At 39.3% G+C, this 27,546-nt stretch overlaps 1 long non-coding RNA gene across 1 annotated transcript; it reads right to left on the bottom strand.

Moving 5' to 3' along the window:
• On the bottom strand, positions 1 to 26,872 carry LOC139075133 (uncharacterized). The gene is made up of 5 exons (XR_011525209.1): positions 26,681 to 26,872; positions 20,960 to 21,087; positions 14,558 to 14,966; positions 5,605 to 5,718; positions 1 to 1,071 (listed from the first exon to the last, which is right to left on the bottom strand). It is a non-coding gene; the product is annotated as an uncharacterized lncRNA (long non-coding RNA).
• Positions 26,873 to 27,546: the final 674 nt, after the last annotated feature.

Below are 27,546 nucleotides of genomic sequence, written 5' to 3'. Positions count from 1 at the left end.
TTTAAAAAATTCTTTGATCTCTAAGAGTTAAAATGTTAATAATGCTTTTCTTTAAGATAGTGAATGATTTTTATTTTCTTTTGTGTGCTTTCATGTACTTTCTAAATATTATACAAAGGACCTCCATCACTTTAGTAATCAGAAAAAAACTATTAAAGTAATAATGGAATCTCCAAGAAAAACTCACAGTACTTCCCGTGAGGCCCTCCTCTGGCTTTCTTTCATGAAAACATTTTCTCTCTGCATGTGAGTCACAAGAAATTGCTTAGTGCTTTGTTATTCTTATTTCCATCAAGTCTCTTTTACATGATCCCCACTTCATTTCATCACCCCTGCTTCTACTCTTGTAATAAGATAGTTCATGGAGGGCAAAATAAAGATGGCATTTGTCAGTGGTGCCGTGAAATACTTCTTCCAACTTTATGGTATTGATTGTTAATCAAAACTGCATCTCCTTACCCTCCCTCCATCTACTCAGTTCACATTTTGTGGCTGAGCATGAACTTAAAAAGGAAAGCCATGTACTTTCTCCCATCTTCCCCATCTCTGGCGCCATCTCTAGTCACGCAGGATGGGGGAGGGTGACACTCCAAGTCATATGCTCAGTTTGTTCCTCCCCTCACAAAGACATGTGGAAAGCACTTCTCATTCTTGCTTTTACTCAGGTCTAGCCGTTAGCTCATAGCAGCCCATTTTCTGTCTTTTAAGTTTATTTCTTAACAATTCAAAAGAGAGTAAAGATGCCTTTTTTACACTCTTTACACTTTCTGTTTCCACTGTTGATTCAATGTATGGACTAAGAGTTGCTTAGGGATGTTGCTACCTTCGGAAGCTCCTTCTCTGCTTTCTCCGCTCTTGAGTCTTTCTTTTGAGAATAGGTCCTGGGCTTTACTGAGCTGGGACCTCACTCCATGGAGCACCTGGGTATAGCTGAGGCTTGACTGGATCTCAGATTCTTCTGCCTCTCCCATCCTGTCTTCCTTTCTCTTTTAGAGACATGACAGTTCTGGATCCTTTTTCATTGAAGGATATTCCCAGTGAGATTGGTAGAAAGAAATTTCGGTCAGATCTCTAGGAAGGAAAAGGAAAAGAGATGACTTTAGAAAGGGACTGCTACAAATACTGGAGACCTAAACGTTCCTCAGTGCAATTCCTGAAAACTCCTCTGAGGGAAGAACATCCTGATTCTGTTTAAACATCCCTTTCTCCCATTCAGTAGGGCGTGATCAATAAAGAGTCCTCTACCCTTCTCTCTGTTGGAACACCTTCCTCCCACATCTGCCTGGCTAATTTCTACTCATCCTTCAAGGTTCAGCTTACACATGAACTCTTCTTGGAATTAATTGTTTCCTCCTGCCTTAACTCCAGTGAAAACCTTTCCCTACGGCCCACCCCTGTTTAGCTAGATGACCATCCTTCAAACATCCACAATACCCTCTTTACTGTGGTCCTCATCGTCTTGCATTGCAATTGTTTATTTTTGCCACTAGACTGGGAGCACTTTCGGGAAAGGCTCTGTGTCTTCCTTTTCTTGTTCTCCTTGACACCTAACATGGAGCTTAGAGCACAGTAGGATCTTAGAAAGCATTTGTTGAATGGATAAAGGTTTGTGGCTCTGGTCCTTGTATTGCAGAGTCGAAAACATAGAACCCATAGTAGGCAACAAAGGCCAGACTGTGTCTCAGAAGTTCCCCCCTGTGATTCAAATGGCCAGTGACATCTTTTTCTTGTTGGAAATGTGAGATATCAATAGAACCAAGTTTTCCTGAAAATAAAGTCCCCATGTAGCCTCTGGGACTCCACAGCAAGGCTCCCACAGTAGAAAGGGCTAATCTGTACCATTGTGTTCATCTCTTGTTGTTTCCTTAGCCATCTCATGCAATTCAATTTGGTTGTTTTTATGATTCTTCATCTCTAGCGTTGGCAAGAGGCCGGTGAGTAAGAAAAAAGTCTCTGATGTTGCACGACTGTTTGGCAGTCACTCATAGTTTTGGAAATCCAGAGACCATCCTGTTGTTGTCTGTGCAGTGGCATAGCTCCAAATATTTCAGCTCTGAAAAATGAGCTCAGTTTCTGTCTATGAGCTAACACATACACCTTGCACATACTCTATTGTCAGTTATGTGGAGAGAGTGTCCCAGAATAAAAATGCTAAAACTGAATGGGCTCCTTGAGATCATAATCTTATTTTTCAAAAAATAAAGAATGTGACAGCCAGAGAAGTGAAGTGATTTTCTCAAGGTCACAGAGCATTTAGTAATAAAAATAGGAGTGGAACTAGAAGTCAGGTGTCTTGTGTCCAGTCTAGTGCTTGTTCTCAACACACTCCACAGTCCTTTCTAGCCTGGAGGAGGAGGGCTCATGACTCAGAGAGGAGCATGGGGAAGGGAGTGAATTCCCCTTTCCAAAACAGGGGGAAGATAATTCCGGGAAGACTGGTATGTGACCTTAGGCAGCTATGGAATCTCTCTGGGACTTAGTTTCCTTGTCTGTAAAGTGAGAATGACAATAGCTACCCTACCAGCTGTCTGGAAGATTAGGTGACATCATGCTAGCACAGGGCATGGCCCAGAGCCCAGCCTTAGGGGACACTCAGTGAACAAAGGCCACCATTACCAAGGAGCATATTGTCCAGCTCTGCTCCGGTAGCAACTCCAAACTGCTTCCCAGTGGCACTCAATGCAGCAACCCGCTGGCTGCCGAACCGGACACATTGGTGTGAAGGGTTTGAGAGCAAATCTGGTGTGTAAGAAAACAACCAAATTCCCATAAAGCCTAATTATTTGCACTGTTTATTAATAGACCTGCTCCTTGTCCTCTCCCTCAGCAACAAATTAGGGTCTGACTTGAGGTATTGCTCTGGGAAAGCAGGGTCTCGCATGCATTTCTGCAGGGGTATCTCCTGCATAATGCAGTTGCACATCCAAAGGGGGCCTGGATGGCTGCCCACTCTCAGCTTCCCTTTGTATCTCTCATCATTACCCATAAAAGCCTTCATTATGATTCGGGTCCCCTTTATTACACATATAAATAAAATCTGACACAATCGTAAGTAAATCCTTTAGTGGTAAAAGCTGATAAAAGAGGGCAAAAATTAATTTTATGCATGAAGAATCTCATTAAGTAGCTCCACGGAAATAAACGGAACTGGCATCAGAGACTGGCGGGGCGCAGGCTTCTCTAGTCTGCAGGTTCCATGGCCTTCCCAGGAGGAAGCAGTGTGCTCCTGCTGCCGCTGGTGGCACCCAGGATCACACGTTGTGCCAGATCCGCACCTGCGGGAAAAGGCTTCAGTCCAAGGCAGACAAAGCCTAGCCCCAAGGCTCTTCTACTCCAGCTCCCCAGAGGCCCCAGGCTGGGGAAGGGCCTTCTAGAATCCTTGCAGGCAGCCCTGGGCAAGGCAGGAGACTGCTCCTGAGAAGATTGCATTCAAGATACCGGCTAAGCTCTAGCTCCTCCTCTGTAGGATCCTCCAGTGCTAATTTTAACCCCCTAGATGACCCTCAAAGAGGGGCTGAAGGGTGGAGTGGAGGCCCAAAACGGGAGGAGAAGAGAGAAAATGGGCTGCAGTAGCCGCAGCTCCAGCAGAACGAGGATTTGTCCACCTGGGGCAGGAAACGCACAACAGGCTCAGATGCTCTGCTATTGGGGCCCAAGCTTCACTGACCGATTCCATATCAGTTCTTGACTGACTGATGCTATGTCTAATCACTGCACTTTTTCTGGTTTTGATTCATATTGTGTAGGATCAAGGATCCATTTAATGTGGTTTGTTTCCCCTCCTGGAAGAGAAGCTGTTGACATAAGACAAAAATATTCTGTTCAGTCCATCTCCTTTCACCAGCTTTCTACTCTCAGCCATTGTTTGTCCCAGCCTGTGCCATTCATCAGTGCAGGATGAGCTTGTTCTGGATTCTCTAAAATGACTCATTATCAGTTAGCAGTGGTTTCAGTGTACGAAGACCACTTCATACCCAAGCAGCTTATTGCAGATCATTTTGATTGGTCAACTATGTGTGTAAAAACAATAGATTTTAAACATATGGTGCAAGTCTGCAGAGAAGACAAGATTTTAAGAAAAGATTATGTTCTTCACTTATTTTCCAGCATGGCTAGGTGTCTTCTAAGGAATAGGCAATCAGATGCAATGGGGGCTGTATGGGGTATCAGAGAAAACAAGCAATAACAATACTAATAAGAGCAGGAAGGAAAGAGCAATCCTTCAATAACAGTCCCGTATTGGTGTTAAACTGTTCCAGAGAAATTCCATCTGTAAATCCCTGAAACATGCTGAGAAGACACTGAACACACTAACATTGTGCTCAGGCGGCCGTGGGGCAGAAATAGCGTTAGAATAATGGTCAGGAGGGAATTGAATTCAGAAGCACAGGAAGTGATAGAACTAAGTTTGAATCCCAGCTCCATCTCTTAGCAGGTCTGAGACCTTGTGTAAAACAGTTCATCTTTCTGGGCATCAGTCTCCTTAGAGTTCCTCTGAGGATTGTAGAAAGCTCCGCAGTGCCTCTTCTACCACTGGTTCTCCATAAATGACAGCTCGTACGAGACTTTAGGGAGCTGAGGTTGGATGTATAAGGTGAGCCAGATTGTAATCTCTGGGCCTTTTCCAACCATTCGCATCTGACTACTCGTTCATCTCACTGAATATCTTCTGTCCCATATGTCGTGCCTTCCCTTTGATGAAAGTACCAAAGTGATTAGGATAAAGAGCAAATACATTTTTGAAATGTCAGCCCAAGAGCATTGTTTGGATATGGTTTCCAAGTTCCTTTCCAAATTATTTTCAAAGAATTCAATTTTCTTTCTTAACTATGCTTGCTGATCAAGGCACCTGCTTCACTGGTCGGGAATGCCTTTGGCTTTAAAAACTCCGTCCTCATCATAAGCCTCAGCTTAATTGCTTTGCTCTCAATTTTATTTTGACTGTGACCAAAAAATCAGGTAATATTTTAGCTATTAATACTTCATTTAAAGTGAAAAAAGTCTAAAATCTAACTAACTGTCATGCCTCCAGTTTATTAGGGAATTATCCATTTGTGATCAAGTGAAGATAATTTTGCTAAATAGTAAGATCATGAAATCTATGCAAGTTACTTGCTGCTCTTTCAGAAAGCCATGCTTTAATGAGGATTTAACACTTTGAAAAATATGAATTTACCTGTTTCTTCCTAGGTTCTTTTTCATGTATGTCGATCTCATGGAACTATTATTAGACAAGGGTGAAACATGAGGTAAAAGGAACCTCATGGTTTTCCAAACTAGCTGCACATTCCATCTTTTGTGCGGCCTTAAAAAATATGGCATCTTGGGGCCAGCCCAGTGGCACAGTGGTTAAGTTCACGTGCTCTACTTCAGTGGCCCTGGGTTGGCAGGTTCAAATCTCAGGCGCAGACCTACACACCACTCATCAAGCCATGCTGTGCCATGCAAAAATAGAAGAAGATTGCCACCAGTGTTGGCTCCGTGACAATCTTCCTCAAGCAAAAGAGAGGAACAGTGGCAACAGATACTAGCTCAGGGACAATCTTCCTCACCAAAAAAATAAATTAATTAAAAAATTGAAAAATATGGAATCTTGGAACTTACCCCCAGATATCCAGGAGTACAGCTTGAGGTGTTCTTTTAAATCACCCATGTGCCACTGTTCCATGAGCCTGTATTTTGGGAACATTAATCTAGTCCAAATTCCACATTTCACTACTGAGGAAATCAAAAGAAAGAGGATTTAAAGCAACTGTAAAGGTCACAGAGCTAGATAATGACAAATAGAATTCTGACTACTACAGCCATTCTGAATCCACCACTTTCATACTGCTCCTTGGAACAATCGGTTTGATGTTACTATCTGTATGGGACTTATAAAATGATTTCTTTAACATATGACTGAAAAGGTAGACTCTGTAATCCTTATCCTAAACTATAGAAAATAATATTACAATATCAAAACAGAAAAATGCCAAGATTATAATGGAAGATGCCTCCAAAACAATTTGAATTTGGAGAGAGAATGGAGAAGATTTAGGAAATCTCAATTTTGCTTTCTCAGCGGTTTCTGGAAGGCACTCCACTTATCTGACCTGTTGGGTCTTGGGATGGCCAAGCAAGGTATCTTTGCTTATTTAACAACCACATCGACTTCTGCATGGATGGCCCAGGTACCAAGGAACTCGTGCTGTAATTGGCCAAGCTATGACATGGTTGGTTTAGCTCAGAGGAGGAACCAGGCATGCTATCTTGTAACTCTTTGAGAACCCAGATCATCCCACGTCATAGAATCTGGCCACTCTTTCCACCTCTTTTTCCAATTCTGCCTTATCTTCACAATGGTTCTGGGAGAAGCAGTTGGAATAGATACATGCACCATAAATAAATTGTCCAATAAATTGTCCAATAGCTGCAGAGTTGCTGGAGTTGGGGCTGATGGCAATCCTTGACCCTGTCCTGACTCTTTATGCCCTCTGGGTTGGTAGCAGTAAACTCCTGTACTTTGCTCCTCTCCTTTTTGTCTCAGATCTCCCTTTTCATGATGATAGCAGAAACTAATTCCTTTGTGTTTTCCATGTTTGAATGGCTTAAGTTCCCCTGATGAGTTCAGTGTAAAGACAATTTGTATGGTAAGGACTTATTAAATTATGAGCAAAATGTGGCAATTTGGCTATTAGCATAGTGTTTGGTCATCAATATAAGTCTATAATAATAAGATAATAACTACTGATGATTCCTTATAATATTAATCATGTTAACGATTTTGATACAGAAGTGTTTTTCTTGTGAAAGATTCCAAATCCTTTTATCATATTCAAAAACAAATATGCTCAGTCTGCAGCTAGCAGCTTTTTAATCTACATTCCCAAAGCATCTTGAATTAGAAGAACATATTTCTTCAGCGCATTTATCACAATATACTATAATTACTTGTTTTTAAGTCCATCTCCTTTGCTAGATTTTGAGCGCCTCAAGAGCAAATGCCATGACTGATTTGCTGTATCCTCGGGAGCTTAATGCAAGGCCTGGCCCCAGTAGGTGTTCAGAAAATGCTTGTGAATGAATTCAGGGAAGCTCTTGGGCTCAAGAAGACACTGGGTGGTCATGGCAGCCGACACAAGGCGTCCGTCAAAGAACCACGAGCACTCTGGACTTCGAGTTTTGGTTTTACACATTGCAAGGAGTCCTGCTCCTGCCTGCCTTGTGACACACACTGCTGTGGGTTAGAAGCCTTGGCAGGGGTAAGGCTTTTTGCCATTCTGTCAAACTTGGCAACTTGCTATAAATTTGGATAACAGGTCTACTCAGTTAAAAAAAAAAACTGAGGCAATCTGGGCTTTTTCTTCTCTTTATTGGAGTCAGATAGCTGTACAATTTTTTTCAGGCTTCATTTTACTGCCTTCTGGTTATAAGAGAATAGAGAAACCACCTTAGATGGGAATTTACATTAAGCTGGCGCTCTCCAGCTAGGTGGCCATTTGCTACAGAGAGGATTGTTTGCAAGAAACTGTTTTAGAATTCAGAGCGCACAGACACACTACACTAGCTTTTTGGTTTAATAATGATTCCTAAGAAGGCACAACTGATCTACGCATTCATCCAATAAGTATTTGTTATGGTTCCAGTAAATTAGGCCAAGATTTTCCTCTACAGTTATTTTTGGAGATAAAACACCAGGTAAGCAGAAAAAGCTTCCTGGTCTCTAGAGCTTTAGCAGATATTTAATTCTCCTTTGCCAGGGTACAATCAGCAGATGTCATAAATCAGACTCTTAGAATCCATCAACGGTCCCATCCTAGAGTCTTGGCAGGTAGGAGTGGGCTGCACTAGTTGCTATGAGGGGAAAAAAAGCAAACAGTGCCCTCTGCACTGCACATGTTCCATCCCAAATGCACTTATGCTCATCTTGCTGACTCGGTAACTGAACTCAAACAGAGCCTGCCCACTTTGATTTGCTCCTTTCTCTTAATGCTTTCCAAAAGGTAACAGGAGAATTGCAAATAAAGGAACAAGTGAGGAAAAGAAGATACACCCTAAGTAGTTTTTAAACAATTCATCTGGAAACTTATATACAGCTGCCTACGCGTCTGAAGGCCATTACCAGTTCCTGGAAGGATAATATCCCCACTTTCTGTGCACTGCATTTATCTTCTCTGCTTGGCAGGAGAAAACCATTCTGCTTTGCCTTGCAGGAGATCAGGGACCAATTTTCATCTCACCTGCTTTCATCTCAGCTCATACCACCACCCAGTAGGGCGCTGGGCATGTAATGTTCAGTAAATATTTGTATACTTTACTCAGTGGTCCTATTTTCTCCTGCACTAAACAAAACAAGACAAAGTCACTTGAGTCTGAGATATCTGCAGAAAAGAGTGGCTAGGAGGATTCCAGGCATCTTTAGTAGAACGGCGTACCATATCAGGTCATAGCCGTCTTTTCACATTAGGTGTGGCTCTTTCTAACTCCCCAAATCGATACACTAGCTCTGATGTTTACCACTCCCTGATGACTACTTGTGGTGGTTTGTAAAGAGTACAGTGACTCAGTAGTTTCCAGTCCTGACATTATGTGACCTCAGAAAAATTATGTAACTTCACTGGACATTTATTTCTTTATCTTATAATAAGAAGGTTAGAATAAATCATCTCTAAGATTAGAATGGTTGAGGTTTTCTCTGGGTGCCAATACCACTCTGAGGGCAGGCCCTGCCTGGAGCACTGTGCTGATGAAAATTGGGAGATCCCGTTCTGGCTCAGAAAATGAATATCTGGTTTGAATACTATGTCTGTTGTCCAGGTGGAAGGGAGAGTTTTCAGATTGAGTAGTATGCATACACCAGCTGTTTTCTGACCCATACTAGTTGTGTGGCCGTGGACAAGTTACTGAAGTGGTTTTTAAAATCTGTAAGTGAACATAATGTTAGTACCTAATTTGTGGAGTGGTAATGAGAATTAAATATGGTGATGATACATATGAAACACTTAGAACAGTGACTAGAACATGGTATATACTCAGTAAATGTTAGCTATTATTATTTTTGTTATTAATATTACATTTCAATTATATAACTAAGATCTCTTTCAGCTCTGGTATTTAATTATAATAAGCTGATACTTGCATTTGAAGAAAAGGACTAGACTTATGGTGTGCATTGAAATGCTTGATTTTGGATAATCTTCTAAGAAATGTCATTGGTGGTTTGCCACTGGGGGTCAGGAGCAATCATTCTTCAGAGTTGGTAGCAAATAAGTTAGTCCTATTTCCACGGCAAGCAGACTGCCAGGTAATGATAAATGTAACTGGGATTCTTTCTTCTTTCTACTTTTCATTTATTTGCTAATTCATAAAATATATAATTAGTGAATACCTACTATGTGCCAGACACTGTTGTAGACACTGAAGATGCAGTGATAATTAAAGCAGACAATATCCCTGTTCTCTAAGAGCTTACTTCTAGTGGGGGTAACAGGCAACAAATAAGTAACAAAGAAAAAGATCAATTTCAAGTAGTGATAGGTGCTATGATGACAATAAAACAGTTGTGTGATAGCACATACTTTATACTGGGTGGCCAGTAAAGGCGTCTGTGGGGACAGATATTCGAGCTGCATCCTGAGTTATAAGTAGGAATCAGCTACTTGAGGATATGAGGAAGATTGTTCCAGTCAGTGGGAACAGCTTGTACAAAGGCCTTCACAGAGGAGCTTGGTATAATTAAGGAACAGAAAGAAGCCCAGTGTGGTTGGAGCAGAGTTAGCACAGAGAAGAATAGAAAGGGCTGAGATGGGCAGTCAGGTGGGGACCGGATGGTTTTGAGCATTTTAGGTCCTGGTAAGAAATTTAGATTTTATTCCAAATGTATTGAGAAGCCATCCGAATGCTATAAGCAGGGAAGTGACACAATCTGATATACATTTTTAAGAGATCACTGATGTCTTTGTGACAAATGGACTTCAGTGGACAAAAGTGAAATCAGTTAACCAGTTGCCACTAATCCAAGTAAGAGTTGAAGGGGCTTGGAAGGTGAAGAGAATGGACAGATTGGGGATCTTCAGAGACGGAGGTGAGAAGATATGCTTCCAAAAGTGTTTAACATCTTATCTAATATCACATTTGTCCATATCTGAAAACTTCTTTAAGGCCTTAAGTCCACCATTTCCTCAAGTATTTTCATTAGTCTGTAAGTATTCTGCTTGGTGTTCTAGAAGCCTAAATGTATTAATGCTACTTTTCGGAGTATTTGTCTTGGAAAAGAAAATTGCTCCCTTGCAAGTCACACACTAAGAAAGTGAATCAATAGGTACCGCCAAAACGAATATCATTGCTTGGTCTCGGAGATGTCACTCTGATTTTTATTGTGCTTCCACATAAAATAAATTACTTCAATTTCACAGCAAGTAATTAAATGCCCATTAAAATCCTCACTTGTTAGAGAGGGAACATGAAGTAACCTCTATTCCTAAACCAAAGAACTCGCAAAACTTGCAACATTCCCCCTGCTTGGCTGGCCCAATGTGGGTGAGCTCCTTGCTTCCTATCTTTCTAAGTCTAGACCACTAGAGATTAAACAAGTCACTTTGTGAAGTCTAACTTCCCCAAAGGAAACTCTAATCTCAATATATATCTGGCAGTGACTTTGTCCCCACTACATTGCTTTTAAGATATGTTTCTGGGATTCCTGCTATCCTAGAGGAGGGATTGAGAGCTCAAGTCCCTTTGCTTCCCATTCGAATGAGTAACGTGTCTCTGCTCTTATTGACCTTTCTTATCTTGTCACTTTCACATCTAGCTACAGACATGTTTCTCCAGCACAGTTTGACTTTCATCGTGGGCAAAGTTTGGCTGTTCATTTGTAAAGTATAGAATATATAAAATATAGTTGACTGGTCAGCTAATCAGTATGTAGATCACTCAGGCCTTTACATATATTTTTTAATCCCTAACCTTTCCTCTCTAATGTCAGCAGAACGCTCGTTTATTGGAAGGGTAATGAGTAGCTCTTAGAAGGAAAGACTGACTAAAAAACTTAGAAAATGACCATACCTGAAGTAAGGTAGGTGAAGAGAACTATTGCTAAAATATAGTATGGAAGAGCTGGTTGGAATGCCACGCACTGCACTGAATGCACTGTCCCTGTTAGGGGGCCCCAGTACCGCCATTGGCCCCACTTCATCAGTACTACTAGACAATGAGTAATACTGCCAATGCCAATGCCAATGCCTCCTTAGGCAGAGCTGCCGCTGTTTTCCCAGATGCTGCTGTTTCTGTCTCTGCTGCTTCTGCCACAACCAGATTGAGTTCCGGACTGTCCCTAGTTCTTTGTGTCATTACATCTAGATTCAAACTCCCAGGAGGCAGTGTCCCTCTGGAAGTAATTAGATTCCTAAACTGGTATTTTTGGCTTCTATAGTGATAGGCAGTACTTTGCATCTCAGTCTTTAATTCTGGGACTTAAATATATATCTTAGAAGTTGCTTTGATGAAAGTCTGTTGGGAGTAACTTTTGTAGTTTATGACAACATTGTCTGTTTCTCTCTTTTTCCAAAAGTTTAATAGATATTTACAAGACACAACAGACTGTATGTATTTGAAGTGTACAATTGATGTTTTGAAATATGTATACACTGTGAAATCATCACTCTCAGAAGTTTTCTACTGTTCTTCCCTGTCTCCTCCTAAGCAACTATAGGTTAATTTGAATTTTCTAGAATTGCGTGAAAATGTAGTCATACAACATGTACTGTTTTATGTCTGACTTTTTTCACTCAGTATAATTGTTTCAGATTCGTCTATGTTGTTATTAATAGGTTTTTTTTTTTTACTGCTGATTAGTGGCTCATTGTGTGTGTGTGTGTGTGTGTGTGCATGACAATTTCTTTGTACATTTACCTTTTTATGGACATTTGGGTTGTTTCTAGTTTTTGACTATTACAAATAAAGATCTTCTGAATGTTTGTGTACAAGTTTTTGTGTGCATATATGCTTTTATTTCTCTTAAATAAATACCCAGGAGTGGAATGTCTGGGTCATATTTTAGGTATATATTTAACTTTTTAAGAAACTGCAAAATATTTTCCAAAGCAATTGCACCATTTTACCACCAGCAGTGCATAAAAGTTCCAGTTGCTCCATGTCATCCCCAATGCTTGACATGGCCCAAAATTGCCATAGTCAGGCTGTCAAAGGTCTGGTAACACATATTACTGTTCACGATCCAGTGGAAAAGAGAGAATATCTCCTTTCTAATACCATATATAAAATATTAGGAAATAATTCTACCAGTGTGCCAATCATTGTCTCATGACACTCTTGGCCAAGAAAGGAAAGAGAGAATAATTGGAAATTCCATCATGGCTGCAGAAAATGGGGGAGGAAAAGTTCCCCAAAGCACGGCAGGCTTATTACCAGTGAAATGGAGGGAATCTAGGTAAATAAAACACTAGATGTTTTAGTATCGCCTTGAGTTTAAGGAGTGTGGAGATTGAAAGAAACACTAGTAACAGTATCCAATAAACTTTGTGAGTAATACACAAGGTAGGCAATATAAATCTGGCTTTCTATGTCCGAGAGGATCAGGCAAGAAGGGGAATGATGGTTCAAGATAAAAGATCTGGAGTATACAGTGTTCCCAATAAGGACCCCATGTGTTGACCCAGAAGAGCTCAGTGGGAGGTAATAAATGAGTCCTGGAAAATGAGCCAAGGAAAAAACCAATACAGTGGCTTTTAGTATATCTTGGAAGCTTGAGAGTGCCTCCTGGGAGTTCATACTTTATCACTTAACTTGATGACTATTCCTTATGATTAAAAGATTCTGCCAGTGAATCATGAACACAACATGGAAAACTAAGTTCAAGAAGTGTTTAATTATCCCCAACTTAAAGCAGCCCTAGTTCTGGCCTTCAGGCTCATCTCTGTATGTTCCACCTTTTCTTTAAGTCTAGCCTTCCTTCAAGAATGCGCTCGGCTAGTGGGGAGATGTTGGATATTTAGTTTCCTCACTACGATTAATTATTCTAGTGATTTGGATAATATTCAAATAGAAATGTGGATTGTTATTTTGAGGTACCAATTTGTATTCTGCTTCTGTAAGCCTGGTCTTTCTTTGTATTTTTATCTTCAGTGCAGAGATGACATTTTTAATGTTAATATTAATGATATCATCTAATTACAGCTTGCCGATGCTTTATGGAAATAAAGTCCGTTGCGTGATAGAGATTTGCATGAGATATTGATGCCTCTCAAGTGTTTCAGAACTTAAACCAATTAAATTGTTTCCATCTCTTATGAGGTTTGAGTAATTATCTAATGAAACATATAAAATTATTGCCATTATAAAGAGGTATTTCATTGAGAGGGAATGCGGATGTTTGAATTCCAAAACAAAGGTGAGGAGGATCCTTTGACTTGCAATGTTTCAGATGTGCTGGTTTGACACTGAAATGTCTATTCTTCACCTCTACCTAACCCACCTCATTTCTCTCCATCTCATTAAATTGCTGCTATAGACTTACTCACTGGGAAAAGTTTTGTCTGCAAACTTAAGCATTGCTACCACGTTCTCTCAGGTATAAATACTCCTTAAAACCAAGTTCATGGGCCTTAGCTTTCATTGGCCATTCTTTCATTCCAAACTTCCAAGGCCAGTGTTCTATCATTTGACTGAAACAGTCTTTAATTCCAGGTGCTAGGTGGCATGGCTACATGAAGACCACAGGGACTAAAAGATGAAGTCACTTTTTATTTCGTGTTCTCTAACTTGCCTGACTGATTCTCTCATATTCATCACATCAAAACAGAGTGGCTTCTTTGCTCTGAACTTTAGGCTGCACTGAATCAGAAAAGAAACTTAGATCAGAAACAGAAAATGTTCTTCAAACGAGTTTCCTAAAAAGACTCCAACAGCAATTACCAGGAGACTTCTGGAGAACTCAACAATTTCTTTGGGAACTCAAGAAAAAAGTGGTACTTCTAAATAAATCATCCCAGGAACATTAGTGAACAAGGTCTTTAAAATAGATGCCTCAGGAGTTGAATTTTCTCAGCAAACACTATCAGTAGTTCATAGAAAATCTCGATACCACAGTTGAACATTGCAATAATAGCTTTCTTTCATTCATTTCTTTGAATAATTGAGGGTTCTCGTTATCTTTATGATATGATGACTCAGCTAAATATTTGCTAAGAATATATGTGCTCCAAACTGTGGATACAGCTAGCGGAGCTGAAAAAACAGCAGGAAAATAGTCATTCCCTTACAATCTAGTAGTAAAGACAATAAGAAAATAAACAAGGAACAAAGTTATTAGATGCTACAGTAAGAGCACCAAACCAGGATTCAGGACACCTGGAGGGGCCTTCATGCTCTGCTAGTTTTTTACTGGGCGGCTTTAGGCAAATCAGGTAATCTTTTTGGATCACAAGTTCTTCATATATAAAATTATAATGTTAGATTAACCTTTTAGGATTGGTTTCCTCATGTAATCATATTTCTAAAGGCAGAAATGGTACAAAGGGAGGTTCTTTTACATTTTTGTTCCCTTTTCATTTCTTACCTGAATTACCAATAGTGTCCTATATCCTGGGAGCTGATCCTCACCCAATTAGCTCCTGTTCTGATGTTCCCCAAGTGACATTACTGATTCAAGGGACAGTCACTTTTTATTGCTGGTTGACATATTTTGAATCTTCTCCTCCATTTCCATCTTCATTATAGTCTGGGAAGCTGTATCCTCTTCCTCAGACTCCTCCACAGCCAGAGGTGATCAAGTTATTCAATTCTGATTAATGAAATGTAACCAGTAGTTTAGTGGAGTTACCTGGGGAAATTTTTCTTTCCCTCTTGTGTTTCCTTCTCGCCTTTTACTGCTGTTTTAAACACAATATGATGCCTGAAGCTGAGGCAACCATCTTGTTTGGTGTTGAGCCTCTGAACCAACCAGTAGCCACCTACCTCCAAGCTTCCTGTTGTATAAAACAAACAAACAAACAAAACCTTCACTTAATTTTATACTGCTGTAAATTGAGTTTTATGTTACTCGTATTTTAAACTATTCCTAACTGATACAGCACATTATGAAGTAATACGCATATAAAACTTCTTCATTATCTGAGGATAATTGGTGCTGAAAAAGGCCACTTCAGGTGAAATCACATAAAGCAGGGACATCAACATCATAGTGAATAAGGGTAAAGCGTTTAATTGAGATTTTGTCTTAGAAAATGAAACTCAAATTGGTGAAAATAATTTAATTAATACTTAACATTTGGGTTATAATTATAACTACAGGCAATGATACCATTGTGATATTTTCAATAGCTTTATAGAGGTATAATTGATATGTCACAAAATTTGCCCATTATAAATGTAAAGTTGGACAATTTTTAGTAAATTTATACAGTTGTACAATTATCACCACAATCCTGTTTTAGAACATATCTGTCACCCTAAAAATTTCCCTCATGCATGTTTTTTAGTCAAGCTTCACACCTGCCTGCAGCCCCAGACAATCACTAACCAGCTTTCTATAGCTATGGATTGGCCTTTTCCAGAAATTTCGTGTAAGTGGAACTATACAATATGTAGTCTTTCGTGTATGTCTTCTTTCATTTAACATAGTGGTTTTGAGGCACATTTATGTTGTTGCATGAATTAGTAATTTGATCTTTTGCTGCATAGTAATCCATTCTTTGGATATACTTCATTTTGTTTATCCATTCACCAGTTCATAGATATTTGGATTGTTTCCAGTTTTGAGTTATTATGAAAAATACTGTTATAAACATTGGTGAAAAAATCTTTGTGTAGACATACGCTTTCATATCTCTTGGGTAAATACCTAGGAGTGAAATTACTGGATCATATGGTAAGTATATGTTTAACACTGTTAAAAACTGCCTAACTGTTTTCCAAATTGGCTGTGCCAATTTGCATTTCCACCAGCAATGGATGAGCCTTCTAGTTTCTCCACGTGTTCTCCAACTCTTGTAACTGTCTGTCTTTTGGTTAATGACCATTCTAGTAAATGTATAGCATTGTCTCATTGTGGTTTTAATTTTCATTTCTCTAATGTCTAATGGTGTTGAGAAACTCTTCATGTGATTATTGTCCATTTATATGTAATTTTTTTCCCATTTTAAAGTTGAGTGTTGGTATTACTGCATAGAGAGTTCTTATAAATTTATACAAGATGCACAACACTTATTGGATATATGATTTGAAAATATTATCTCCCATTGTGTGACTTGCCTTTTTATTTTCTTAATGATGTCTTTTGCAGAGCCTATTTTTACAATAATGTCCAATTTATCAATATTTTCTTTTATGACTAACTTTAGTGTTATAATTAAGAAATATTTCTCTAAGCTAAATTGACAAAGATTTTCTGCAATATTTTATTCTAAAAGATGTATAGTTTTAGCTTTTTCGCTTAGATCTATGATCCATTTTGAGCTTATTTTTGTGTGTTGTGTGAGATAAGGACTTGAGTTCTTTTCGTTTTTTTTTAGATATGGGTATCCAGTTGTTCCAGCAGATTGTTGAAAAGACAATTCTTTTCCCATTGAGTTTCCTTGACATCTTTGTCAAAAATAAGTATTTGTAAATATAAGGATATATATTCTGATATATTTCTGATTCTTAATTCTGTTTCATGATGTAAATGTCTATTCTGAGGCCACCACTACCTGAAAAAAGGTAGCATGTCCTCCAATTTTGTTATTTTTCAAAAATTATTTTGGCTAGCCTACATCTTTTGCATTTCCGTATAAATTTTGGGAACAGTTTGTCTATTTCTAAAAGAAAGCTTGATGGGATTTTGAGACGGATTGAACTGAATTATATAGATCAATGTGGAGAGAATTGTCATCTTAGAAATGTTTAGTCTTCCTCTTCTCTAAGAAGACATATTTCTCAATTTGTATGAATCTTTAAAAATTTCTATCAGCAACATTTTTTAGTTTTCGATGCACAGGTTTTGCACTTTTTTGTCAAAAATTTTCCTAAGCACTTTAATCCTTTTGATGCGATTTTGAATGTAATTTTCTTGATTGCACTTTGGATTTTTCTCTCCTAGCACATGGAAATGTAGTATTCATCAATCTTGCATCTTGCTATTTTCTTAAATTTGGTTATGGGCTCTACTAGGTTGTGTGTGAATTCTTTAGGATATTCTACATATGGGATCATGTTTTTTGCCAGTAAAGACAGTTTTACTTTTTCCTTTTCAAAATATATGCCTACAATGCTTTACGTGATATGACCTTTGAAAACCTCCCCAAGATTATCTCTGTCCACTCCACTCTTCATTCATTACTTTCTGGCCACATGGACCCTTCTTTCCATAAAGCTCATCCACCCTCTCATTTCTGTCTTAGGGCATTTGCACATCTTATTCCTCTTTCTGCAACAATCTTCACTCACATATTTCATGGCTGCCTTCTTTTGTCATTTTCATCGTTCATATCTCAAGTTAAAAATTATCCCTTCAAAGTGAACTTCTGTGGCCATCCTGAGAACATCCCCATTCTGACAACGTGTCACCTTGTAAACTATTTTATTCAGAGCATTTACAACCAAAATAATCTTATTTATCTTTTTACACATTTATTTTCTCTCCCCCAACCCTTAACTTGAATGTAATTTCCTTAAAAACAGTGACCTTGTCAATCTTTTCCACTGCAATTCCAGTGCTTAGAATAGTGACTGCTTCATAGTAGGTGACTTTTTTTTCTTTTTCTTTTTGCTGTATGATTGACAGAAGAAAGAAAAAGACAGAAAACTTTAAAGCACACAAACAAAAACTATTCAAGAGGGTGACTTTCGTACTTTAGCTATTGCTATAAAATGGACTGGAAATTATCACAGGGATTAAATGTTCTAAAGGGAAGAAAGGGCATTAAGTAAAGGTGACCTGACATATTTTGATTATGTGTTTGAGCTTTGAAACACTACAGGATATTATGTCTTAGTGCACTCATGCATGGTCATGGGGGTTGTCTGTCACATCTTGGAGTTGAGGGAGGAATACTCAATTGCATCTGTGCAGATTCTTTCTGTGACTTAGTTTGAGAATTAAGAGTGCAAGCTCTAGATCTGGAAATTTTTATAAAGAACAGACCACCTCATGACATATGGACCTGTGGCTTGACTTTTGTTCTTCAGACCTGTGCCCATCATCTCCTGGCTACTCAGCCTGAAGCTCAAAGTATCACCATCGTGGGATGCAACACTGCAAGGCTAATGGTGCTGACACAAGGAAGCAGGGACCACTCTGGCACACCATAGCATCCACAGTTGGGCCCGTCAGATTATTTACTAGTTTCCTTGGTGTCATTGTCTTGACAAGTAACTCTGGGATTCAGTGCATTTTTCCCCTTCAGCTAGATGCCGCCAGAATATTTGACTCTCTGGATGTGTCAGGCGGGCTCTGTAATTAAATGGCTCAGCATTTCTGTTTGTCAGGGTGATATAAAATAAGGGGGAAAAATGTTTGCTTTGTGAAGCCATGCCATAAAACCTTCAGGAAGGATTATATATCATCAGGTCTTTGGCTCCCAAAGGAAAATGCCCTGAAAGACAAAACATCTTTAGTGTCACTTTTCAACCATGAGAAAATTGAATGAAATGAAGTTTGACATATGGAACTGTTTTCATAAGTTGTTTCAAATGTGAGTCACAAGAAAGGTCACTTTGAGGATACGGCAGAAGATCAGCTGAGATGCTTCTAATAATCTGAATAGAGCCCAGAGCTGACTTACCCTTGTGTGCTCCTGGGCCATGCCATGGACCACATTCAGTTAAGGAAGAAAACCATTAATCGTTTGTGATTGCAGAGTTTCTACTTGTGTCTTAGCGGTTGCTTCCACAGAAAAGGAAGTTAAAACTAGCTTGGAAAACACTTAAGAAGACTGTCACTACCTTCATTTACCTAAGACCATTGCTTGAAAATAACCCTTTTACCAAATAATTCCATCCATGCATCCATTTTTGAAAATTCTACTACACCAGCAACTTTCATCTATACAGCTAATAACGTAATGAAATATGACCACCACAATTGCATCTTCAAGTCATATTGGAAATTCAGTCTGTAAAATTAACACTATTATGCTGTGATGAAACTTAGTTACTGCACAAAGATTCTAAGAAGAGTATATATTTCTCAGAAACTATGTTCAGGTATATACATTTTTGGGTGTTAATAAGTTAATGCAATTAAGATATACTCTCATAAAGTATCCATAGTTGGCTAGCCTCAGTTCTAGATTCAGTATGCAGCATAGAAGAGTTATTTCAGATTTACTGTTTGAAGGAATTAGGATTTTCCAAGCCTTAATCTTCCAAGATGAAACTAATACATCCTCTTCCTCATTGCGTCCTCCTCTAATCTTAATCTTGTTTCTCCAAACACGCAATAATATGTAGGTTTGTTTCTCCTGTCTTGCAGTTCATGGAAGGGTAAATTAAAAGAGATGACAAAGCCGGCATACTAGCTCTCACTTCTGATTCACAACCTCAGCAAAAGCAAGAAATGCGTGAATGAATCTTTCCTTGGAGCAGTATGGCTAGTAGCTGGAAGGGCAAAATTGTTTCAATATATTGTACATAAGAAAATAGGGGCCGGCCCCGTGGCCGAGTGGTTAAGTTTGTGCACTCTGCTACGGTGGCCCAGGGTTTCACCGGTTCGCATCCTGGGCAAGGACATGGCACCGCTCATCAGGCCACTTTGAGGGGACATCTCACATGTCACAACTAAAAGGACCTGCAACTAAGATATACAACTATGTACCAGGGGTTGGGGAGATAAAGCAGGAAAAAAAAGAGAAAAGATAAGGGAGTTTTTCATTTTATATATATGAACATGTGTCACTGTCCCCTCCTCTAATGTCCAAATCATTATAGTAAGTACAATACTGGGTTGTACTTCCTTTTTGGATTAATAGCATGTCAACCTGAGATTCATAGAGAATAATTGGTCCTCCAAGTGAGAGCAGTCCATCATCCAAAGTAGCAGCAAGAAACATGCAAAGACACAGGAGTGGTTTGTCTTCATTTCTAAGTTCCCTGCACCCCATCTCCTGGGGCTTTTTCTGTAGTATCTAGGGCAATACTGTGTGAGAACGTCTATGGTTGTGTTTCAGCCTCCCACACAGCCCAAATGCTAATCCTTAGTGGATTTAAAGCACCAGGCCCTTTAGTATTAGTCATGCTGATCAATTTTAATTGAAAAGAGAAAGCATGCATTTTGCACAGTATGACACAAAGTACATCCACTAATGGAGTTGCTAGTAGGGAGGCCAGAGCATTTCCTACACGCTCCTCTCCTGAGAAGCCTGTCCTCTTTTGATGGAGTCTATGTTCTGGGAGGAATACACCTTGATTGGAGAAGGAAGAAAGGGGTCACTGGCCTGCTGTGTAGAGCAATCAGGTCATCCCCGGCTGTCTACATGGAGAAGGATGTCACAGCCGTATCATACTCTCTGTTCCATCCCTTAAGAGAAATCTAGTCTTTGGAGAATGGCTTTACTATGCCCTAGTAATAATGAGTACCATTTGTTAAACACAGAGGCTAAACTTTTCCACATGTTGTCCCTGGGCCTGGGCCTATATGGTCTGTGCCTTCCTCCAACATTAATCCTGGTAACTTCCCCTCACAATGCTCTGGCCAGGTTGATCTTTCTTGAACATGCCTCTCCTCTTCTTTTTCTGTGACTTTCCCTCTTTTCTCTCACAGTCTTGATGCTCAAAGTTCTCTTAGCCTAGAAAGTTTTCTGGACATCTTTGCCTAGCTGGTTCCTTATTTTTCCATCCTTTTCTCAAATACCTTTTCAGAGAGGATTTCCTGGACCACCTGGTCTAAAATCATCCCTCACCCAGCCACCACTCAATGCTACATATCCTCTTACTTTCCCTCATAGCACTTTTCACAGTGAAATTGTCTTGTTTATTTACTTACTTTATTTGTCCATCTTCCTCCCCATAATGTAAGCTCCATAAAGGGAGAGAGTTTATCTGTCCTCTACATCACTGTGTCACTAGTGACACAAAAATGTCCTTCATATAGTATCTGTTCATCCAACATTCCTGGCAAAACAAATCTGAAAGTCAGGATAATTATTATCACTGAATAAATTAGTAAATTGCATTCTAGAGAAGCCAACTCACTTGCCTATAACTACGAAATGGCGGGGATAGGATTTGAACCCAGGTTTGCTTAGATTAGTGCTAGCTGTATAGGTTGACTCAAAGCTAGGAAACTCTTTTCCCTCAGAATTGCCTTACAGTTTCTCCAGCAAATTTAATTCTTTCATGTAGCTTCTCTGCTGAGAAACATCTGATCAGCAGTTAACTATTCATCTAGACAACTTCTTTCTGAATTCTCAGAGCTTTATCTAAATAGTTTTCCTCCTATGACTTGCCATTTGAAAAAATAAGTAAGCAAATGAATTTAAAAAAAACAAAACAAAAATGCTCCCCTCCTGAATTTTGCATTTGGGATTTGTAAAACCCAAACTATTTCTTTTGTGGTTGTTTTGCTTTTATTAACAGCTTTGTTGAGATCTAATTCAATACCATAAAAAAAGTTTTTAAATTGTATAATTCTGTGGTTTTTAGTATATTCACAGAGTTGTGCAACCATCATCACTATCTAATTCCAGAGCATTTTCATCATCCCATGAAGAAATCCCATACCCATTAGCAGTTTCTCCCTATTGGCCTCCTCTGGTAACCAATAATCTACTTTCTGACTCAATTCTGGATAATTAATACAAATGGAATCATACAATATGGGCCTTTTGTGTCTGGCTTCTTTCATGTCATACATGTCCAAGGATTATCCATATTGGGTAAACCTTGGAGACACATGCCTCAATGCTTCATTCCTTTCATATGACCAAATAATATTCCCTATTTTTATCCAGTTTTTAGTTGATAGACATTTAGGCTGTTTCCACTTTTGGGATATTATGGATAATGCTGCTATGAATATTTGGGTACTAGTTTTTGCATGGTCATATGTTTATAATTTTCTTAGGTATATATCTAGAAAAAGAATCACTGGGTCATATGGTAACTCTATGTTTATCTTTTTAAGAAAATACCGAGCCATTTTCTAAAGTGACTGTACCGTTTCATATTCCTACCAACAATGTATGAGGGTTTCAATCTCTCCACAGCCTCACCAACACGTTTATTGTACATCTTCCTGATTGTAGTCATACTAGTGGGTATGAAGAGGTATTTCACTGTGGTTTTTCTTTTCATTTCCATAATGGCTAACGATTTTGAACATGTTTTCATGTGCTTGTTGGCCATTTGTTCTTATGGAATATTGGCCATTCTCCATTTTCTTTGGAGAACTATCTATTAAGTCTTTTGCCCACTTTTAAGTTGCATTATTTGTCTTTTTATTTTTGAGCTACAAGAATTATTTATAAACTCTGAATAAAAGTTCCTTATCAGGTATATGATTTATAAACATTTTCTCCCATTCTGTGGGCTATCTTTTCACTTTCTTGATTGTGTCCTTTGAAACACAAAGGTTTTTTAAAAAAATTTTTAAGTCCAATTTATCTATTTTTAATTTTGTTGCTTGTGATTTTGGTGGCATGTCTAAGAAACCATCGCTTAATCCCAAATCACAAACATTTACACCTATGTTTTCTTCTAAGAGTTTTATAGTGTTAACTCTTACATTTAGGTTTCTGATTAATTTTGAATTAATTTTTGTATATGGTATGCGATAGGAGTGTAATTTCCTTTTTTTTTCTTTTTTTGCATGCAGATGTGTTGCTGACTCAGTATCATTTATTGAAAAGGCCATTCTTTCTCCACCGAATTGTCTTGACACTTTTGCCAAAAAATCATTTGATCATAAAAGTAAGGGCTTATTTCTGGTACAAAACTATTTCTTATTCCCTTATCTTTTGAAAATTTCTTGATTTTAGAATAAGTTTCAGATCCCTAGATTGAGAATCTCAAACCACATTCTCTAGACAAGGAATTCTTTATTTCTGGTTCTCAATTTTTGTCTTAGGTTGGATTCTCCCAGAAGCATATTCCGAGACCAGGATCTAAGTGCAAGTTTCTTCATTAGGAGGTGGAGGAAACACTGGTTGAAACTAGAGAAGAGACAATTGGAAGGGAAGGAAGACAATACAGAGTGTATTTTTAAGTCATCCCCCAGAGTCAGCAACTGGAGCTCAAACTTAAGGGGAAATACTGAGAAATGACTAAAACATTGCTCCAAGTTATGCTACCTAAGAGATCAGGGACCTTGGGGCTTTCATACAAACTCCTGATCGTCGTCAGTTGAGGCTTGCTCCTGAGGTTGTTAATTCTCTGAACTTCCAGTATATGTGTACATGAGAAGAATGGCTCTCTGCAGTGCCTGAAAAAGCTTTTAGGCACAGAGATGCAGATATGGGAGTTAGAAGAGGCTGGAGCACACCAAAATAGTAAGGTCAGAAGGATGTGGGAAAGGCATTGGCAGTGTCTGCTACGTGGACAAAGGGGAGATTATCTTTCTCAGCAGGTGCTTAAAACTCAGTTCCTTGGGGCTGGCCCTGTGGCCGAGTGGTTAAGTTTGTACTCTCTGCTTCTGTGGCCCAGGGTTACGCCAGTTCGGATCCTGGCTGGGGACATGGTACCACTCATCAAGCCATGCTGAGGCAGCATCCCATATGCCACAGCTAGAAGGATCCACAACTAAAAATATGCAACTATGTACCAGGGGCTTTGGGGAGAAAAATGAAAAATAAAATCTTTTAAAATAAACACAAAAACTCAGGTCCTACCTATACAAGTTCAGCCTTTACCCCAAGCACCACTTCCAGAGGCAGCCAGAAGGAACACGAAGCAAGAGAAAAATACCAAGACATTACACTTTTCACCATATAGCATTCTGAGCTGATGTGCTAGAGAAAATAATTCAAAAGCAATGCAGCAGAGGATGAAACACTTATATATTTGAGGTCACTGTTTTAGTCAGGAGTCTTTGGTTGCAAATGACAAAAACTAAATTTGCTTAAGTGAAAAAGAACTGTATTGACCCATATCAAACTATAGAAAGAGCAGGGGACAGCTGGCCTTCAGGACATATGGACCTAGGGCTTCAGATACAATTACGATTCTGTCTCTGCATTGTAGCTTTTTTTAATCTTCAGCTCCTCTAAGCAAAAGGAGCATGGCTTTCTGCTACTCTTGGTTCATTCTCTTTAAGCTACACAATAACAGAGAAATGGGCACTTCTCTAGCAACTACAATTTAGAACATTCCTAAGGAGCAACGTAATTGGGCCTACTTTGATAACATATCCTGTGCTAACCATTCTGTCCAGAGGATATTTTTCTGACTTGGTTCGTGGTTACACCTCTGTGGGTAGAGCCTGTTACCAGAGGAAAGGGAAAGAACAATTCACCTCTTGGGGGAAAAATGTCAAGGGCCTCACAAAAACAAACCAACCAACCAGAAACATCTTCCTGAGTCTTCTGTGCACTTCTGTAATATCCCAGGAACCTCAGTTCACCATGGGATACTATTTCAAGGGCATAAAGAGAAACTCCTTCTTGCAATTTCCATCTCCCCTTGAAAGCATCCTTTCAAACCACAGTTCCAATGAGGTTACATCATGCTACAACGGATTTCCTTGTTGGTATGATTTCAAGGGAGTCAGAAAAAATCTGAACCAATCTCATCTATTTTTCTCTTGTTCTAATTCCTCAAATATTAATTCAATAGAAAAGAAGTTGCAAATTTCAATGCTGCCTGGTTATCAAGAGCCATTCAGCTGTTTTAGAAATAAGTGAGTGACATCAAATATCAAATAATCAGCCTTCAAGCAAAGATTAGAAGGAGAGTTTTAAATGCTTGGGAAACTCTGAAGATGTTCCTTCCCTGTTTCTGAATAATTGTCACCATTTTTATCCCTCAGGATTCCTCCAGACTTTCACAAGATCCACCAGCCTTTTCTGGAAAGGGAGAGCTTGTGCTCTTTGCTTGTGAGAGAGCATTCTCTGTAAGTAAGAAAAAACAAGAGCATTGAAACTACTTTTACTAGTGATGTGACAAACATAGCAAGTAGTTACATGCTAATTCAGGCTATCACCTTTAATTAGGATGTGGGGAGGCTGAGTTCTGCTGTCTTCAATCTTTGGAAATGAGCACTCATGATCAAAGAGCTACCTTCTTTAAATAATTTAAGTAGATATCCATTTTAATTAAAGTAGATATTGAATATTGGATATGAAAATGGCTGCTGCTGCTTCTTTATTTTTTTAAACCTTTGGATTTGGTGACTGCCGCTTAAATGGATAGGTCCCTGTACAGAAGGAAACAGCATCTGGCCCAGTCCCTCGTCAGGGCTGAAGATAAAGCACACACTTGGCTGGAGGCCTTCTGTGATCCCAACACCTCCCTGGGATGAAGCAGGTGGGAGGGAGCCCCCTTCAGAGTCTCCTGGTGTGTCACCATACTGGTCTCAACAGCTGCCACAGATCAAACCAATCTGGTTCTGCTCTTCTGAAAAGAAGCTATTTCCCTCCCCAACCCAAAACAAGAGTGGTTTGGAATGCAGCAAAGCATTCGATGAACCATTAAACAGATCCTCAGAATTTCCCAAAAAGGTCCCTGATGAAAAGATAAGTATTCGACCTACACAGACACCAGAATGTAGCCTATGTACACCATGGGAAGCAACAAGCCTGCCCTGTTCTTCCTTTTATTTTCTTGTGAGGAAGATTGGCCTTGAACTAACATCTGTTGCCAATCTTCCTCTTTTTCTTCTCCCCAAAGCCCTACTACATTGTTGTATAACATAGCTGTAGGTCATTCTAGTTCTTCTATGTGGGATGCCACCACAGCGTGGCTTGATGGGCAGCGTGCAGGTCCACGCCAGGGATCTGAACCAGCAAATCCCGGGCCACCAAAGTGGAGTGCACCAACTTAACTGCTTGGCCATGGGGCCAACCCCTGTTCTCCTTCTTAAGGATGAGTAAAGATGCCCATAAAAAAAAGTCTGGGGGCTGGCCCAGTGGCGCAATGGTTAAGTGCACACATTCCACTTTGGTGGCCCAGGGTTCACTGGTTCAGATCCTGGGTGCGGACATGGCACTGCTTGACAAGCCATGCTGTCGCAGATGTCCCACATATAAAGTAGAGGAAGATGGGCACAGATGTTAGCTCAGGGCCAGCCTTCCTCAGCAAAAAGAGGAGGATTGGCAGCAGATGTTAGCTCAGGGCTAATCTTCCTCAAAAGAAACAAAAACAAAAACAAATCTGGCAAAGAAGTATTAGGCTGCAAGATTTCAGTGGTCCCCTAATTTTTCAGTAATTTCTTCTTACTTTCTTCTGCTTCATTACATCATTTTCTCTCTCCTCTCAGATATCTAGTACTTCCTCCTTTTCTCCCATGTCCCTAGGCCAGTCGAACATAGAAACTGTCATCAGCAAATCAATTCACAATCACAATCCAAAGAAAGTTAAAGGAAGAGAGAAAAGAATTGTGAAAGAGACTGGATAACATAGAGCAAATTCCATTTAGTTATGTTTTCTGATTTCCATATGCCCACAGACTTCCTTCTAGGCTTCCAAAAGGAAAAAAAAATCCATGCTCTTTTTCTTTCTTCCTTTTCCTCTTCCTTCTTTTTAAAAGTTTAAAGATCCTGATTAAACTTACCAGTTTAAGGCGATTTCATTTATCTAACATTCCACTGAAGTAGAAAGGATAGATTAAATCTCACTGCTACTCAAGATTTTCAAGATATCCAGGAGGTTGAGATACAGTTCAACTGGGTTTGTATTTTTCCTAACCCCAGCAAAGACCACATCGATACGTGGCTGAACAAAGAATTCCTACATCCATGGCCACAGGATGATGAGTTTGAAAACAGTCTCTTTTGAAACAAACCCAAGACACTTGATAACTCTGGGTGCAAAGTTTGTGCTGAAGAAAAAGTAAAGTTTGTTTTAACAATTGCATTGGATTCTGAATTGAAGCTGAGCTGGTATAAAAATTCAACATCAATTGCACACAAACATGCTGCATGACCTTGCATTAGAATAAGCCTTTCAAAGGACTGCATGTGCTATAAATTGAGCAAGAGTCAGGCTCTTTTCTAAATGACAGTATCGGACAGGTATCAAGATTACCATGTTTCCACTGGAGCTCAGGAAAACACTGACACAAGAAATAAATGGGCCATTGGCTGTCACTGCTCAGAAGCTCAGGTTCGACCTTTCCACTGCCACAGTGAAATTCATAATAAAATGCCAATGAAAATAAAGAGCAAGTCAGACCTGTCCATATCAGTTGCAGAATAAGTGTCTGCTATGATGATCCATCCCCAAAAACACTGGTAATCTGGTACATAGGTATATTTGTCAGAGAAAGTTTCATCCTGTGAGAGGGAAAGACTGAATTCTGCAGACTCTTATCTCTTGTCCTTGAGGAACATTAAGAAATAAAAGATGACTGTAGCCAGTTGAGCTTTTGTTGTCTCAGCCACTCTCTCTTCCTCACTTTCCTTGCTTGTGCCCTCTTCC

The sequence above is a fragment of the Equus przewalskii genome, chromosome 13 (assembly GCF_037783145.1).
Source record: "Equus przewalskii isolate Varuska chromosome 13, EquPr2, whole genome shotgun sequence".
Lineage (NCBI taxonomy): Eukaryota > Metazoa > Chordata > Mammalia > Perissodactyla > Equidae > Equus > Equus przewalskii.
This window is presented reverse-complemented; position numbering and strand designations above follow the sequence as displayed.